The 14,710-nt window shown below is 39.4% G+C and overlaps 1 long non-coding RNA gene across 1 annotated transcript; it reads left to right on the top strand.

The window, feature by feature from the left end:
• The first annotated feature begins 8,736 nt into the window (after nucleotides 1–8,736).
• Nucleotides 8,737–10,991, top strand: LOC124825111 (uncharacterized). Its single transcript, XR_007027764.2, has 2 exons — nucleotides 8,737–8,954; nucleotides 10,558–10,991. It is a non-coding gene; the product is annotated as an uncharacterized LOC124825111 (long non-coding RNA).
• Nucleotides 10,992–14,710: the final 3,719 nt, after the last annotated feature.

The following is a 14,710-nucleotide window of genomic DNA, read 5'->3' as shown; positions in this document are numbered from 1 at the left end:
GAGCCTAGTACAAATTTGTCATCTTTGATATATTGTTTTTAGTTTTTCATGTAAATTTTAAAAGAACTTTTAAGATAACCAATTGATGGGAATGTTTATATGTTGACTTAGGTCTTTCTTTGTAATTGACAAATTGAGATTTTAATTTATTATCATGACATTTTTAATCTTCTGATCGTATGACTATTCTTTTATGTCAATTTAAATTTTGGACTGGTATATTTGTAATTTAATTTTCAGTTAAGTTAATAAGTTGAATTATAATTTAATTTTAATTTATTGTTCAAACTATGTTATTAGTTCAGTTAAGTTAATAAGTTGAATTAACAAAACTAAATGTAACATTCCAGATTATATAAAAATTATATAATATAGTAGTTCACATTTTAATATAATAGAACAGTTAGAAGTAGACTTATAGATAAAGTCTTAAGGTTAAAGTGATTCCAAAATGGTTGTAATTTAAAACTTTAACACAATAGATTATTTCAAAATAAACAGAAGTCTATGGATCCTAACTAGGCTAAGCAGCGGTGTCATCTCTCTCCAAGACTTGCTCTAGAAGCACCTCATCTACCTCTACTCACATCCAAAATGAATGATCATTGCAACAAAAAACACACACAAACAAAAGACAAACACAAGCAGAAAGGTGAACTAGATATACAAAAATCATGTTATAACAATCACGCACAACATGCAAGTTTAATTCAAAGTTAATGAACCATACAACACCACTTGTTACACTTTACACTTGACTCGTTCGGACTTAGAATGATTGTTGAGCTATGGCGGGTCATGCACTCGTGGTGGCCTCTGCTACTTTGCAAAGCCATTGCCAATGGGTTTCACCCTATCACACTCACGAAGTTAGTCCATTATCACTCACCTTGCGCCATATTGGAAGCACCCAAGACTAAGACCTCCTGCTACTACTCACGACATGGTTCAATCCTCTCTACTTGAGAATGATTAACCATTGTAGTTTCAGGATAACCTCAAGACTAAGCTTCCATGCAAATCATTCTAAAACACACCAAGGGCACCACCATGGATCTTCTCCTTGAAGATCATGGAATTACGTTCAATAACATAGGGCACCACCATGTAACCTCCCTTTGAGATCCATGGAATTACGTCCAGTAACATAGGGCACCACCATGTAACCTCCCTTTGACATCCATGGAATTACGTCCAATAACATAGGGCACCACCATGTAACCTCCCTTTGAGATCCATGGAATTACGTCCATAAACCATACTTTTAAAACCACATACTTTGAATCACCAATCATACCTTTGAATCACATACAATTTCACTTTAACAGTATACAATATGTTTGAATCCCATCATACAATACAATCTGCTCCAACACATACTTCACAAACCATACAACATTCAACTCTATGTGAAACAATACAAAAGAGAAGATAGAGAATAAAACCATGAACGTCTTGCACAACGCCCCCCTTCGCACAGCGAAATTGAGAGTGTTTCGCATAGCGCACACTATACGATTGCGAATTAAATCACAGAGGTGCCATACCTCATGCCTCTCGCATAGCGCACCATAGTCGCTATGCGAGAGCTCAGACAGAGACCAACCCCCTAAGATAACTCGCTATGCGCCCCCTTCGCTCTGCGAATTAACCAAAATGCAACCCCAGACTCCTCCCAGTCGCATAGCGAATAGATTCACTATGCGAATCACCAGGCAGAGATCAACACTCTCTAGTCATTCGCACAACGCACCATTTTGCACAGCGAATGACTAAACCGTGAGCACCCTTCTACAGGGTCTCGCTATGCGAAACCATCCACATAGCGAGACTGCATAATCTGCAGAACGCATAATTATGCAGAATTATGCACTCACACACCCTCTTACCATTTCTAGACCAATTCCCTAACTTATAACACCCCTAATTTGAGTTTTAACCCTTATTGTACTTATCTAACTGATTTTAAACATCCCTACAATCAATCTAAAAGGTTTAAGACTCAGTTCTTGCTCTAAAACACCAATTTCAACAACTTGGAGGCCCAATTTTAGTTATACCACTTTTAACATGTTTTTGGCCAATTTAAAGTTCCTAACAAGTCACAATTGACTTATCTGAGCTACCCAAACATCCCAATTGCACTCAAGACCACCCATGCCCAAAATCACTACCTCACTTCCTCCAATTTGCCCTAAAACACTATAATTTCACTTAACTTTCCATTTAATTCAACTATAACAGATTTGTCACTCCAAGCACTTCCATCATGCTCAAATTACAACATCAAGATTCATCCAAAACAATTATAAACATCACAACACAGCTTCATAGAATTCAATTTCAGCATAAACCACACCATATACATATCAGACCCAAAAATACTATTCTGAAGCAACATACAGAGTCAGATTTCAACATACATTCATATCATACCACAAAAATAAAGAAGTATTCTAGCTCCCCTTACCTTAGAGTTGAGTAGTCCAGCTCACAAGAACGACTCAATAGTGTCGAACTCAACAAGAACCTAGACAACATCCTACAACCACCACATTGGTGACGAAAACGGCTCTTAAAGCTCAAGATTTAGCAGAGAGTGGGAAAGGGGAAACAAGATACATGCAACCAGTAGAACTGCATGTTCTAGGTTCTAAAACAGCAGAGGAGGAGGAAAGGAAACTACTTACCGGTTGGAATGAAGAACGGAGAAAGTGATCGGTTTAAAACGGAGTCTTCTACGCCGTGGGTACTGGGACACCACCTGATCGAAAAACAAACGGCTCAGTGAAAAAATTTGGTAGAGAGAAGATAAAAAACTTGAAAAAACTGAATTTTAGAGAAAGAGAGTATAACTTGGCTAATGAGTCATGATATTCTAAAGGAAAACGATACTTAGACAACAAATTTTGACAACATTTCGACACAGCACACGTGTCAGCGTGTGAGAGGCCCACGTTTTGGTTGGAAAAAGCTGCTGCAATCTGAGCATTTCTGATGAAACCTGCTTGAACGCTGACGTGGCGAGGACGGGCACGGGCAGATTGGGGGAGTGCGTTTCAAAAATTGAAATGAAAAGGGAGCGGTCAGGGGTTTTTGTTTGGCGTTTGAAATTTGAATTTCATTTTTGAACAATTTTAGAGAGAAGTGAAGGTTGAGAGAGAGAGTGAGAGCCCGAGAGAGATGGAGAAAGGGAGTTCGAGAGAGAGAGGTCCGACGGAGTGCTTGCCGGAATGCCGCCGGACAACGTTGAAGGCCGTGTCGGAGCTATTCAACCCCTCCAGCCGGTTCCGATTCACGGTCGCCGCAGCTCCGACGTTGGCCAACGAAACGAAGGCGGCATCGTCTTCCCTCCAACCCAGCGAACTAGGGGCGCGTTCTGAGTCTCGATTCGTCCCACCTGCTTCCCTCCCTGTGCCGGACCTTTGCATTCACCGCCGGAGCATCGCCGGAGTGTCGACTGTTCGGTGGACGAAAAAGACGGGTTTAGGTTTAGGTTTCTTTCCCATTTGGGGAGGTTTAGGGTTTGGTTTCTTTCCCATTTTCATGTATTGAACTGAGTCTCTTTGAAATTTTCTAGTTGAATCTGTTTCTCCACTCAAGTTTCTTATTCATTTTACGCTTTAACTGTTCATTGTACTGCAAGTTTTACTGTTCATCATCTCTTTCACGCTGCCATGGTAGGATTTTATTGTTCATGCTTGCTTTCAGTGGCTGGTTCCATTCAAGTTTGTGTTTCTGGGTTTGCGTTTTATGCTTAAGTTTAATTTGTGCATGAACGTAAGGTCATACTACGCGTTTTATGGTTCCATTCCAATTTTGATGTTTCAGCCTAAGCGTTTGGTTTTGCTGTTTTAGACTGAGCACGGTGGCAGCAACTTGGCGGTTTGGGTGGAAGGTTTCCGAGGAAGATGATGACGGTGTTGGACTGGTCACGGTGGAGAGTTACAGTGGTGCAATGGTGATGAAGGTGCTAGACGGTAGTATTGAGGATGGCAATGGTGGCTGAGGGGGCTTGGGATGATGACGGCTGTGACTCAAAGATGGGTTCCTGGTGGTCCCGTGGAGGTGCAACCTGGTGGCTGATGAGTGAAGTGGTCACGGTATTTGGCGGGGGTCAGAGGTGGTGATTGAAGGATTATGCCGTGAAAATGGATAATGATGTTGGTGGTGGAGTTCGGTTTGAATATGCCCACGTGACCTTGCTGGAGATTCCGTTTCATACCGAACGCTCACAATCAGTAACACAGAACCAAGAGCGCGCGTTAAAAGCATATGCAATTTCGAGCGTTCGTTCGTTTTGGTTTAGTGATCGGGGCGTTCGTCCTTAAAGAGACCGAACGTTCAATCACACAGTACAAGACCGAACTTTCGTCCTTAAGCGCAACACCATACATGACGAACGATATCATAAAGAGACCGAACGCTCAATTACACAACCAAGACCAAACGTCCAGATGAAGAGCGATCGTTGATTAAAACAAAATAACCGAACGCTCTCAGTTACTGAAGAACGAACGATAAACCTGCATGGCCGAACGGTAGAACGCTTAAGACTTAAACAAAAAATAAGACCGAACGGTGACCATGGACGCCCGCCAAACTCAGAACAAAGCCATAACAAGAACGAACGCATTGTGTAAACATGTAATCATTTAGATAGGCTGATGAGACTCTATGTCATGCGACTTGTTTTGATTCACTGTATCTTTACTGTGTGGACGCTCGTCCAGAGAGCGGAGATCGCTCGCCCAGCTAGCGGAGAACGCTCGCACAGACGGTTGTCGCCCAGAGGGGACGCTCATCCAGCGCGCAGCGGACGCTCGTCAAGCGCGCAGAGGAGGCTCGTCCAGCAAGTGGACGCTCGTCCAGTAAGTGGACGCTCGTCCAGAGAGAGGAGATCGCTCGCCCAGCTAGCGGAGAACGCTGGCCGAGCCCGAGGACGCTCGTCCAGACGCTTGTCGCCCAGAGGGGACGCTCGTCCAGCGCGCAGAGAGGAGGGTCGTCCAGCGCGCAGAGGACGGTCGTCCTATCAACCATTTACAGCAGATATGTGGTGTGCTACGACTGTCTCAATTTTTGTGATTGGAATTGTTATATTGATTCTTGAACACCGAGTCAATAGTGACTTTCGTGGTCCTCCTAAGAAGCAAATTGTAATTATTATGTTAATGTATGCTTTTGTAGCGTCATATGATAACCTTTTACGGCCAGTTTATTGAATTTGGTGCAGCAATAGGTGCCCCAATGTTCATCTTTTGTTTAAGATTCTAAATCCATTTAACGAGTTATTGATGATTTGAATTAATGCAGTATAGACTAGGAAGTATTGCGGTTCAGTCATAGATGACACACGAAAAAAGGGGGGGTTTTTTTTGGATTGTTTTGCAAGGAAAATTAAATTAATTAAAAGTTGAAAGTTAAAAACAATTGACAAAAGACCGAACGGTCCAAAGCATAGAACGAAAGGTTGAAGTATAAATTGCACAGAAGTAAAAACCGAGCTGTAATAACATTGAGAGCATGTTATCTCACCCAAGTTGCTCACCTCATAAACATTGTTTTTTTCCTCCATCATGGGGTGCCAAAACATCACTTCCATCCACTAAAACACCAGGACCAGCCTAAGACAAGATCAAAAGTGCCTAAAAGTCACTTCTTTTTCCAATGGTGACCCCTGTTCACCTGACTGAGTACCTGTGTTGGACTTTCTGTACAAAATCCAATTTTCTCTCGGGTAATCGTTTACAGTGTCCTGGTAATCGATTACAGTGTCAAAGAAGGTGTAAACTTGATTTCTAAGGCATAATTTGAAAGGTCTTTGAGTATAGATTCCAACAAAACAAGAATCAACTCATTTGGAGTTCGGTGGAGAAAGATATGAGCAAAAGAACAAGCAAAGGTCAGAGTTGGCAAAAATATATGAAACGCTAACTTGAAACAATAAACTGTACCAACTCAGATGTCCAAAAATTACAAATTAGTAGTCATTGGAAAGATGTTTGAGTCTAGTTTCTAATAAAAAAAGAATCACATCATTTGGAGGTCGGTGTGAAACGTTATCAGTAAAATAGCCAGCAAAGGTCAAAGTTGACAGCATGTTATCTCACCCAAGTTGCTCATCTCATAAACATTGTTTCTTTCCTCCATCATGGGGTGCCAAAACATCACTTTCCTCCATCATTGGGACATAATCACATCACTAAGCTCCCTCTCCCACCACTGAAACACATGGAATAGCCTAAGACAAGTGCAAAAGTGCCTAAAAGTCACTTTTTTGTCCAATGGTGACCTGTGTTCACCTGACTGAGTACCTGTGTTGGAGTTTCTGTACAAATTGGCAATTCCTCTCGGGTAATCGTTTACAGGGGTCCTGTAAACGATTACCAGCCCCTTTTTTCAGCAGTCTCACTCATTCCTTGCAAAGCTTGCTCCTCCAACTCATGAGGGGTCTCCCCACCCTCCTTGGCCTCACATCACATCACCACCCACCCTCTCCCACCACTGCAACACCTAGACCAGCCTCAGACAGGTGCAGAATTGCATAAAAGTCACCTTTTTTTTTAATGGTGACCCCTGTTCACCTGACTGAGTACCTGTGTTGGACTTTCTGTACAAAATCAAATTTCCTCTCGGGTAATCGTTTACAAGGATGGTGTAAACGATTACCAGACCCTTTTTTCAACACCCTCACTCATCCCTTGCATACCTTGCTCCTCCAACTGATGAGGGGTCACCCCACACTCCTTGGCCTCACATCACATCACCCCCACTCAAATTGTCCTTCAAATAAACTGGTTTTGACATTCGTCACCCATGTTACCCAGAAAGACCACTCAAACACGAACATCTTACAAACAACCCTGCAACTTAGGAGACACAAAAAATGACCACATTCTGAAATCCACAAACCCACAACTCATAATAACAATGGTATTGAATAAATAAAATATGAGACCAATTCAAAACCAAAACTCAAATTTTATTTCATTGAACTAAATCGGATACATTAAACATTGTTTTCTTAATCTATTTACAATGATTACAATTGGTCTCATCTGGACGTTTGGTCTTGGTTGTGTAATTGAGCGTTCGGTCTCTTTATGATATCGTTCGTCATGTATGGTGTTGCGCATAAGGACGAACGTTCGTCATGTATGGTCTTGCATATGCTTTTAACGCTCGCTCTTGGTTCTGTGTTACTGATTGTGAGCGTTCGGTATGAAACGGAATCTCCAGCAAGGTCACGTGGGCATATTCAAACCGAACTCCACCACCAACATCATTATCCATTTTCACGGCATAATCCTTCAATCACCACCTCTGACCCCCGCCAAATACCGTGACCACTTCACTCATCAGCCACCAGGTTGCACCTCCACGGGACCACCAGGAACCCATCTTTGAGTCACAGCCGTCATCATCCCAAGCCCCCTCAGCCACCATTGCCATCCTCAATACTACCGTCTAGCACCTTCATCACCATTGCACCACTGTAACTCTCCACCGTGACCAGTCCAACACCGTCATCATCTTCCTCGGAAACCTTCCACCCAAACCGCCAAGTTGCTGCCACCGTGCTCAGTCTAAAACAGCAAAACCAAACGCTTAGGCTGAAACATCAAAATTGGAATGGAACCATAAAACGCGTAGTATGACCTTACGTTCATGCACAAATTAAACTTAAGCATAAAACGCAAACCCAGAAACACAAACTTGAATGGAACCAGCCACTGAAAGCAAGCATGAACAATAAAATCCTACCATGGCAGCGTGAAAGAGATGATGAACAGTAAAACTTGCAGTACAATGAACAGTTAAAGCGTAAAATGAATAAGAAACTTGAGTGGAGAAACAGATTCAACTAGAAAATTTCAAAGAGACTCAGTTCAATACATGAAAATGGGAAAGAAACCAAACCCTAAACCTCCCCAAATGGGAAAGAAACCTAAACCTAAACCCGTCTTTTTCGTCCACCGAACAGTCGACACTCCGGCGATGCTCCGGCGGTGAATGCAAAGGTCCGGCACAGGGAGGGAAGCAGGTGGGACGAATCGAGACTCAGAACGCGCCCCTAGTTCGCTGGGTTGGAGGGAAGACGATGCCGCCTTCGTTTCGTTGGCCAACGTCGGAGCTGCGGCGACCGTGAATCGGAACCGGCTGGAGGGGTTGAATAGCTCCGACACGGCCTTCAACGTTGTCCGGCGGCATTCCGGCAAGCACTCCGTCGGACCTCTCTCTCTCGAACTCCCTTTCTCCATCTCTCTCGGGCTCTCACTCTCTCTCTCAACCTTCACTTCTCTCTAAAATTGTTCAAAAATGAAATTCAAATTTCAAACGCCAAACAAAAACCCCTGACCGCTCCCTTTTCATTTCAATTTTTGAAACGCACTCCCCCAATCTGCCCGTGCCCGTCCTCGCCACGTCAGCGTTCAAGCAGGTTTCATCAGAAATGCTCAGATTGCAGCAGCTTTTTCCAACCAAAACGTGGGCCTCTCACACGCTGACACGTGTGCTGTGTCGAAATGTTGTCAAAATTTGTTGTCTAAGTATCGTTTTCCTATTCTAAAATGTATGTTTAAGAAAGAAATTTTAGTTTCATTAAATTCAGATTTTTCATGTTCTCCTACTAAATAAATTCAGCTTTAAAAACATGTCAGTTAAAACAGAGGAGATAGTAGAGTGATATTATATATTATATATTTTGAAAAAATAAAATAAAATTGGTGTCTTGACTAGAAATGAAATGTTTGAACAAGTAAAAATGAATGTTTATTATAAGTCTGTCAGACAACCATATAACCATCCCAGAATGGCTCATCAGACCATTGATCACACGGTGATGATCTTGGCGTTCACTTCACCGGCGATGAGGAAGTCCCATCTCCAGCGAGCGGCGGCGTCATCCCTTTCTCTACAGTGACGACGAGGACCAGCGGTCCCTCCAAGCGGTGGTGTGCTCTCTTTCTCTTCCCTGTGTTTATCTGTATTAATTGGTCATTGTTTGCTTGTTAATGATCTCTCCATAGGTTAGATCCTGAATTTGTAACTCAGTTCCATACTTAACGAGTGATTTAGTCATCTAGTTTGATCCTTATTATTCTTTTTTAGTTTAGTCATTCAATATTTTTTTTAAAAAGTTTCAATTTGGTCCTGCGGTCATTACCCCCATTTTAACATCACCACACCAGTCTAATTTCATCTTCTCTACATCACTGTTTCCTCCTTCCTCAACACCATTCACCTGCAGACAGAGAACACAACACCTCATCATTTCTTCACACGCCCTACTTTTCTCCAGCTCCACTGCATTCACGAAAAATAACCAACCAGAACAATACCCAAAAACCAGGTGGTGTGACGGCGAACGAAGGTGGAGATTGTATCTCTGTCTTCTCCAATTCGCATTTGGCTTATGTGCAGTGAGAAAAGTTTCTCGATTTGGGGAGATAAGGTGCGCGGTAGAGCAGCGGTGCCGAGATTGCCGGTGACCTCGGTCATGTTGCAGTGGCCGTAGTGGTAGAGGCTGCTCTTACGTGAGATGGAAGAAGGAGGAGCCTTTGGTGTCCTAGGGTTTTGGAAGAAGAGAAAATCGGGCCTGAACCTGTGACAGTTCTTCCTTATTCATCTTGAACAAAAGATTAAATTGAACTAAAAAATAATAAAAGAATAAATTTTAACTAAATAAAAAATTAGAAAACTGAATTAAGTTTGTAATAAAATCAGAAACATAACATTGTTTTGTAGCAATCTTTTATATATGATTTCACTCGTTATTACAAATTTGTTACAAAAATAAATTTGTAATCTTAGAAAAGTTTAAAAACTGTATTTTTGACAAGATTTTGAAAAAAAAAAATGGCAAGAAAATATTAAACACAATTTACTTTGTTTCCAATTAAATTAAAACAAAATTAATTCTTTGTATATTTATTTTTTCAATTTTGTTATGCAATAACCCTGTTAATCCACCTTCTTATTTGCTCTTCTTTTACATATAAATTTCACTATTGTTTTCGTTTAATCTTTTATATATGTATTTCTGATGTTTGCTCCCCCGTGAGGTTGTTTGGCTTTGTCTAGGAGGATAAGAACACAACTCTATGTCTCAAACAATGAGAAAAAATGGAGAAGAGAAAGAAAGTTAATAATTAAATTAAAGCTCTAGGACTCACAAGGGGTGGCTCAAGTGCTAGTAGTTTAGGCCTTTAAGCATTAGAAGGGTTTGATTCCTAGCTGTGTGAATAGAGCAGCACGTGTGAAGAGAGGAGTTGCACCTTAATTTGTACTTTACTCTCTTTGGGATTGGTTTCATGGTTTCTGGCTATGGGGATACTTTGCTTTCAAGAAAAAAAAAATTAAGGCTCTAGCGATATAAATTCCTATTGTATATTTTGGCAAAGGTGATTTGAAATTTATTTATTTTACTTAGCTAATGCAAGTAGGGTGATAGTTGTATTGCAACATCTATGATTTTCGTCTGATACATTGGTTGGCCCACTATCACTTGTTACACTAATCCTATTTGGATTTTGGTTCTCTTTGTTCTTGGTATAGATTATATTGGAAGATCAAGTATGTAAGCTGGCTTCAGTACCTCTGGGATGATATAAAGAAAGGAGAGATAGAAATACCGGATTTTGTGAAAAATCATGATGATATTCTTGAGCATAGACCACTCATAGATATGGTATTAAACCTGATCCCTTTCACTTGACTGGGATACCTGCATCTACCCACTCATTTGGTAAGTACGAGGAGAGATGGGCGGGAAGGGATTATGTGTCGTAGTATGTGTATTGCCTCGTTTCCTGAGATAACCTTAACCTTTGTACAGAATGACCGGTATTTGTATTTCTTAAGCTCATCTTTGAGTTTCTTTGTTTTTGGTCGTGGATCTAAACCTGGCTGTGTACGAATAGAACTACATGTTTTCTATGCCACAAGAAATGTATTTCTGGAGATTAATCTACAGAATAATTCCTTGTTCATATGTTGAGATACTTTTGAATGAATTGCTCCCCATATGGTATTACTGGCTCTGGTTTGGCAGGACACGACTGACGTGTCTTCTTAAGAAATAGGAGATATATAACACTTTCAGAATTTAAGAAATAGGAGTACAAGTTTATCTGAATAGTCTGCTCTCTAGGTTGGAGCATTGGCTCGGCACAATATATGTTCATGACATATCTTCTTTGAGTTTTCCTAAATGTATATTGCTCAAAAGATATAGTTCTTGTAAAGTAAAAGAAATTTCTGTTGGATGACTGTTGGTAAATATAGCCCCCTGATCTTTTTGCTTCTTTTTAACTTACATAGGTTTGATTATTTAGGGAGGTAGATTTGTTATTTTTCATGAAATTTCAAAACTAAAAGTCATACAATGTAGAGATACGTTGAACTATTCTTAAAGTATCCAATAAAGTTGTTCATCTAATAGAGCGCTCTTTAAGATATTTTGTGTCCTCTCTTTCGTTTTTAAAGCTTAACTGGTGGTCCACTTAACGAGGCAGTTTGTAGGATTTCATTCTTCGGAGAAGAAAATCAGAAAAAATTGCATTTCATTCATTGTTACTTGAAATTGAATTTGCAGAACCGCTTTTCTTGTGTTCCACATTACACTGCAAGAAGAAAATGAAGAAAAATGTTATAGACTGGATGTTCTGCAAATGTACTCTTGTTTGATTGGCTTTGTACTTCTTATTTAGAAAGCAGAACAAATCCTCAAACATTGTCACGTAGAAAGTCAAGAGTACAGATGAGACGTGCAAGAACCAATCGTAATTTTTCTGATATTGAAACTAATGAATGTGGTAAAGGTATTTTGAAAATTTGGGGAGGAAAAGGAGGTTCAACTTTTCAGGCATATAAGCCCACATGAAATCGAAAGCAGCATGAACCTTTGTCATTGCTCTTTCTGTTTCTTTGGTGTGGTTCAGCCCACTTTACCATGTGATGTGCTTCTCACCAAAATGTATAAAGTGGTTCATTCTGCTGACTTTTGTTATTGGTAATTTGATACACATTTCATTAGTTAGGCCATGTTTGTATACCCTAGATAATATTAAATACACCAGAAAAGGACCAAACTTGAAGGTAACTAATTATTTCGAAGAATTTTATTTATTTTCTCCTACAATGGCCGCAATATTGTTTCTTTAGTCGCTCCCAAATCTATGACGTGTTAAGAGGGGAAAGGATAGATAGGACGCAGTAGTCTATTTTTTGAAACTGTACAAATGGAGTATAATCTCTAAGACGATATGCAATTTTGCTGTATCATAAAGCAAACTGCAATAAATCAGAAAAAAACTAAGGACAAAAGGTAAAAAAGTAAAAGGGGTGCTATGTATTAGGATTTCAAAATATTACAACCCTTTTCCATATTCAAATGGAATGCGAGATAAAATTACTTACTGCTGCTGTATTGGTTGTGAAGATAGGAGCATTAGAAATGTCAGTAAATTATGCACTCACGTTTTGTCATCAAGCTAAACTTTTCTAAAATGTGTATGGAGGAGTAGGAAATTCATTTCAATATTCTGCTATTGTGTATTGTAATAATCTCGCCCTTCAGTCTGACAGCATGCACCAATTAAGATCCCTTTTCAATTTAAAGACTACATGTCAAGAACTGGACCATATTTAACTTTTAGCAGAATACCTTGACAATCTTGAGTAGTTGTCCAAACATCAATTTAAGGGCTGTCAAAATTAATAGCTCTACCAGATTGGCTCATTGAAAACTCATGCTCTGTCAAGGTTAATAATTTTACCAGATAGTTTGGAATCTATGAAAGAACTCTGCCATGTCTGCTCAGGTTCATCAGTGTCATGACATATCCTGAATGCCTAACGGATTTAGTTGTGTTACTATGTAATAGGATTGCTATTGAGGTTTGCTAATTTCCCAAAATAGCTCATGAGTACCAGCAATTTATTTTTGCAGAATAGCACTACTTTATTTTAGCTTACAGAAGTTCTGCTAGTGTACCATAAAGATCAATCTTCAATTTCAGCAAGGTTTGTATTAATGTCTATGAGATGAAATACAATGTAGATAGATACTAGTCTAAAGGCATTTTCTCTGTCCCCCCTTTTGTTTTCGAAGTTTACTAGTGATCTGAAAGCTACTACAGATGACAACTAACATAACCGGGCAAATAACACATGCTGAACATTTTCTAGACCATACAAAGAAGGTAGTAACTTTAGAACCTTTCTTTCGAAATTTGAAAAGGGTTATGAGTAAAGCAACAAAGTAGATGAGACAGCTACTTTAGCAACTAAGAGCCGCATGGGAACAATGGAGTTGTGGCCTGTGGTCTCGGTGTCACCTGCCCCGGTTGGCTACCATGTGGTCCTTAGTTATGAAATGTCTGTTTCAATCTATTTTGAGGTTGAAATAATGCCAATTTCCTTCAAATTTTTTCAGTTTGCTTCCATCATTTCTTACCACGCCAGGTAGCAACTTTGTCATTAGCCTAAAAGCATTTGCTTTGTGCAAAGGATGTCCTGTTACTTTAAACATTGTAGTATCAGGTTATAATCATTGATGTATGTTCTATCACAATTTTAACTTTCATTTTTCATAAGGTGTACCTCTACACTTTATGACACAATATCTATGGCTAACAAGCGTTTTAGATCTGTCTAGAAAAAAGGTAGCAACATATATTTTAACTAACTTTTTCTATCAGTTAATACTTATAACAACATCAATTTAGATATTAACTAGCCAATAATCCTTTAAAATGACATGTGATTTACCCAGCAATATGCTTTGATGATGTTAATGGTTGATGATTATAATAAGGAACCTACATGCTAATGAATACTATTATCATTCACTATTAATTGGATGAGAAGTGTAAGCAGAAGGACTTTGACTGATAGTTATGACTAATTATGACAGCTGGCTCAGTTATCATCTTATCCCTTTATCTCATTTATCTATCATCAAATTTAGCTATTCTTTGCACATTCATAGCTGCCACCACTCAACAAGGTAAACCCTTTCCCAGGAAAATGAAAATAAGTAGAAAATATTTCTTCTTTTTTTTTTCCATTATTCCCTTCACACCTTTTTTGTATCAGAAAATAAGTGACATGCATCTTCTGATTGTGTATCAATCACCATTCAACTATTTTCTCCCCTTTCTAGCTACTGAAGAAATCAACATCATTGTTTCATCTCCCTTCTTTCTCTTTTTGGTGATGCATTTTCATATATCCATATAAAAGATGTATGATTCCCTCCTCATTCATTAAATGGGTTTATTTTAGTCCATATTCCACTTTAGCTATGTCATCAAACATGACCGACCTTCCTATCATATATAGACATACTTTGTCAATCTTAATATCACATACGATCAAAACAAAAATATTTCAAAAATAAATAATTGTACAGATTAAGAACTCTTACTTTTTTTTATCTAAATATGAAAGTAAACAAAATTGAGCAGGCCTGGTTTTAAAACATGAAATTCATTAAAAATTAACTTCAAGTTGAAAAGGAAAAAGACTGATTATGAAATCCTTGGTCCTAAGCTTTTAAACGGGCCAACCTTTGGGTTGCTTGTATTGACTTGGTGATCATGTATTGGTTTTGAAGGTGAAACTTCTAACTGCCAGCACTATCATCAGTTCTATAATTTGATTTTTTATTGTTTTTTTGTTTCAGCAGCAGAAGTTAGATGTGTCC

Source organism: Vigna umbellata, chromosome 5 (assembly GCF_029865625.1).
Source record: "Vigna umbellata cultivar VRB3 chromosome 5, Vumbellata_1.0, whole genome shotgun sequence".
NCBI lineage: Eukaryota > Viridiplantae > Streptophyta > Magnoliopsida > Fabales > Fabaceae > Vigna > Vigna umbellata.
Note: the sequence above shows the minus strand (reverse complement) of the source record. Positions and strands in the feature narration are given on the sequence as shown.